This window comes from Copadichromis virginalis, linkage group LG16 (genome assembly GCF_057382275.1).
Source record: "Copadichromis virginalis isolate Kocher_CV1m ecotype Utaka linkage group LG16, C_Virginalis_male_GT1.1, whole genome shotgun sequence".
NCBI lineage: Eukaryota > Metazoa > Chordata > Actinopteri > Cichliformes > Cichlidae > Copadichromis > Copadichromis virginalis.
Window position 1 is genome coordinate 19,837,471 of NC_140633.1, and position 4,628 is coordinate 19,842,098.

Sequence of the window (4,628 nt, forward strand, 5' to 3'; positions counted from 1 at the left end):
CTCATTTCAGGTATTACCAGCAAAATAGTGGCATGTTTAATCATCTGGGAATTTACCCATATTTATTTATTTATTAAGACAGAGATCTTTGCACGGTTTTCTCCTCGAACTCTCCCATGAATGCCATTTTTCCCCAGTCTGTTTCTTATTGTTGAATCATGAACTCTGACCTTAACTGAGTCAAGTGAGGCCTCCACGTCTTTAAATGTTGTTCTGGGTTTTTTTGTGACCTCCTGATGAGTCATTGATTCACTGTTGGAGTAATTTTGGTAGGCCGCCCAATCCTGGGAAGGTTCACCACTGACTAGATTGATTCACAATCATGTGATCAGCCATTTAGGAAGCTGTTCGCACTTTGTCCTCTCAGCCATGGGGTGCTGAAAATGTGAGTGTGAAGTGTGTTACTGGGGCAAATGTGATGAAGAGAGCAGACTTCAATTGATGTGTCATAAAGTACAAAAGCAACTGCCAAGCTGACTCTAAAGGCGCCTGGATATAAAGTATAATTATGAAAGCCTGTTGCGACTTATCATTACTTTGCAGCACTTTCTCAGGTGTGCAGTAAGACAGTGGCTTGAGGATATCATCATACTCCAGTCCAGCATTTTGGAAATGTTCCTTAGTTTTAACTTGAAAACTCAGAGTTTGTTTTAGTGTGGCTGGGCAGAGACTGAGCCTATTACTCACATGCTTCCTGACTGGGCTGAGTCAGTCTCTATTCAGCCTTCCCAGCATCTCCACGTCTTACATGACCCTTTTCCAGAAAAGCCCCACACTACAGCAACTCCCAGTCTATTTTCTACCAACACCTCATATGAACACCTCATCTCATATTTTATGATTAAAGTCCCAACTTGTGTTTGTCAGAGCAAATACATTACGTCTTCTATTTTTTGCCAGTGCTGTTTTGTTTTTTTGCAGCATGTGCATTCCCAGTGTACATGACCGGTTGCACGATATGCTCCAATCACCACCTTAAATGCCTCTCTTGGGCCAGTGGGATTAAGATAATGGTTTGCTGGAGTCCCAAAGCCCTAGAAATGGCTTTGTAAGCCTTTCCAGGCTGATACATGTTAGTGACTCTTTCTCATCTGTTCTTGAGTTTCTTTAGATCATGGCATGAGGTGCTGCTTTTTGAGATCTTTTCACTTTGTCAGAAAGGTTCTGTTTAAGTGATTTCTTGATTAAGTAGGTCTAGCAGTAATCAGGCCTGAGTGTGGCAAGTGAAATTGAGCTTTTGAAAATAAATGTGATTAATCACATCTAATTAATGTTTTAACCAGTGACATGGAGGTAAGTACTTTTTTTACATAACACCAAGTAGGTTTGGCTAGATATTTTTCTATCTAAAACACGGTTATACTTTAAGCATTGCATCCCAGCACCTCTCTGATTTGTTAAAATGTGTTATATTAGTGTTATTTCTGCTCATGCTTTCACACAATAAACTATTGTAAGGCGAAGTAAAAGTGTGAAAATAGCCATTACCACAACTTTTATTGTGATGTAGTCACATAACTGAGAGGAACTACATAGTCACAACAAGCCACAAACCAATTTACACACAATAAAAAGACAAGAAGTAAAAAGTATCAACTAATAAAATACAGCGTAAATGTAAACGTGAAGGTTACCTGAGAGACTTGTTGTTTTTCGTCAACTGATGATGAAAAAAATGTTTTTACTATTTCAGTATCATAGTGCTGGTGTAGAGGACTGTGTATACTGAAGGACACATTGGATGTCTGTCTTCCTCCACAGATGGAGGTCACGAAGACATCAACGGTTTCTGTTACGATGAGGTGCTGTTTCTACATTTCCCCGTCTTCGGTTGTTGAGTTCATGCTGTAGATGTTGAGCACTGGAGAAAATGTGGAAAAAAACAGGTGGAACTATTACCACACATCCATCATCTGCTAGTCTCCCTAATGCACATGTAATATTTAGGTGGAACAAAGTAGATGGGGGAATGAAGCAAGCTAAAGGAAGAAAAGAGGGGCAGAAAGCTACTTGCAAACCTCACCTTTGGTTTGAACTATTTCAAAAAAAAAATGCAGTTTGTCTTTGTTTGCTCCTGCATGTTTGTTAGTGGCAAGAGCTTTAGCACATAACTGTACTCCTACAGTGACATGTTAGGTTAATCTTCTGTGAAAAATTTCTGAAAATAGAAAATAAAAGGAGAATGCAATCATAAACTGCAGCAAATGACAGATTTTCTTTTGTTGGTTTTTCGACTTTTTGGGGGTAATTTAGTGCAGTGTCTTTCAGCTATGCTTGGCTCCTCATGGATTTTTCAGCCCTAGGATTTTGCTTACTTCATTTTCCAACACTGTTGAATGTCTTTGTGGAGTTTGGGGCACTTTAAGTGGTTCCTGTGGACTCGTTTGACCGTTATATCCCTCTGTTTTGTGATTCTTTGATTCACCATCTACAGTGCTTCTGCAGCTCAGCTTTCTTTTCTGTTTGTCTTGAGCAATAGTTTTGGAAAGAGATCAAAAAATCAAATCAAATCAAATCACTTTTATTGTCACATCACATGTGCAGGTACATTGGTACAGCACATGTGAGTGAAATTCTTGTGTGCGAGCTTCACAAGCAACAGAGTTGTGCAAAATACAATAATGTAAACAAGCAAAATACAAGAATGGCTACATCTGAAACTAATAAATATATGTACAATATATAATAGTATATGCATTTCTGGATGTGTATACTAAATATTTTTCTACGTGTGTGTGTGTGTGTGTGTGTGCGTGTGTGTGTGTGTGTGTGTGTGTGTGTGTGTGTGTGTGTGTGTGTGTGTGTGTGTGTGTGTACACATATTTTACAAATTAAATAGAGTCAACAATAAATAAAATATATAAAAATATACAGAGTTGAGACATGTGCAGAACAGTGGCATTACTGTACAGTATGGAGTGCATAATGTTAAAGTTCCAGTAGTGGAGGTGAGGTGTCTATGACGTGTTCAGCAGTCTGATGGCCTGATGGAAAAAGCTGTCTCTCAGTCTGCTGGTACGGGACCGGATGCTGCAGAACCTCCTTCCTGATGGAAGCAGTCTGAACAGTTTATGGCTGGGGTGACTGGAGTCCTTGATGATCCTCCCCGCTTTCCTCAGGCAGCGCTTCCTGTAGATGTCTTGGAGGGAGGGAAGCTCACATCCATATATCCGTTCAGAGCACCGCACTACTCGCTGGAGAGCTTTGCAGTTGTAGGCGGTGCTGTTGCCATACCAGGTGGTGATGCATCCAGTGAGGATGCTCTCAATGGCACAGTGATAGAAGGTCCTGAGGATGCGGGGGCTCATGCCGAATCTTTTCAGTCTCCTGAGAAAGAAGAGGCGCTGCTGCGCCTTCTTCACTGTTTTGTTTGTGTGTACTGACCACGTAAGATCCTCAGCCAGATGTACACCAAGGAACCGGAAGCTGCTCACTCTCTCCACAGCAGCGCCGTTGATGGTGATGGGGGTGTGTACTTCTCTGCACCTCCGGAAGTCCACTATCAACTCCTTTGTCTTTACGACGTTGAGGGTGAGATGGTTGTCTTGACACCAGTGGGTCAGGGCGCTGACCTCCTCCCTGTAAGCCGTCTCATCACCGTTGGTGATAAGACCCACCACTGTAGTGTCGTCCGCAAACTTCACAATGATGTTGGAGCTGTTAGTGGCTGTGCAGTCGTAGGTGTAGAGTGAGTACAGGAGAGGGCTCAGTACACACCCCTGTGGAGCACCAGTGTTCAGTGTGATGGGGGATGAGATGATGCTGCCCAGTCTGACCACTTGGCGTCTGTCAGACAGGAAGCTAAGGATCCAGCTGCAGAGGGAGCTGCTCAGTCCTAGATCCTGCAGTTTCCTGTCCAGCTTCGAGGGAACGATGGTATTGAATGCTGAGCTGTAATCTACAAACAGCATTCTCACATACGTGTCTCTCTTCTCCAGGTGTGACAGGGCAGTGTGTAGTGTCAGGGCTATGGCATCATCAGTGGACCTGTTGTGGCGGTATGCGAACTGTAGAGGGTCCAGTGAGTCGGGTAGTGCAGAGCAGATGAAGTCCCTGACCAGCTTCTCGAAGCATTTGCTTACGATGGGGGTCAGGGCTACAGGTCGCCAGTCGTTCAATGAGGAGATGGTGGAGGATTTGGGTACAGGGATGATGGTGGCCATTTTGAAGCAGGCTGGGACTACAGACAGAGAGAGGGAAAGGTTGAAGATGTGCGCGCATGACTTGAGGACGCGGCCGGGAATCCCGTCCGGACCAGTAAAAAGGAGCTACTGTAAAATATCACTTGTGTTATTTTGCACTTGCTCTAGAAAGGCGTGCCCTTGTTCACAAAGATCTTTCCAAGCTTTGTGTTCATGAAACTTAAATTTGTAAGCCCATTCCAGTAGCTTGTAATTATGACTCTTACACCAATATAATGTCATTTTACAAATTCAGATTAAAATAAATAAAAATTAAATAAAATAATTTTGCAATTTACAGTTGTTTTTAAAGTAGTAAAATTTCTGGTGATCTTATAATCCCTCTTTCTCAAATAGGGCTTGTACCAGTCATATGTTTGGTGGTGTTGGTGGTCTTCTGTAAAATGGATAGCCTTAATGGAGTTGGGCAGAAATAAAATAAAAAAA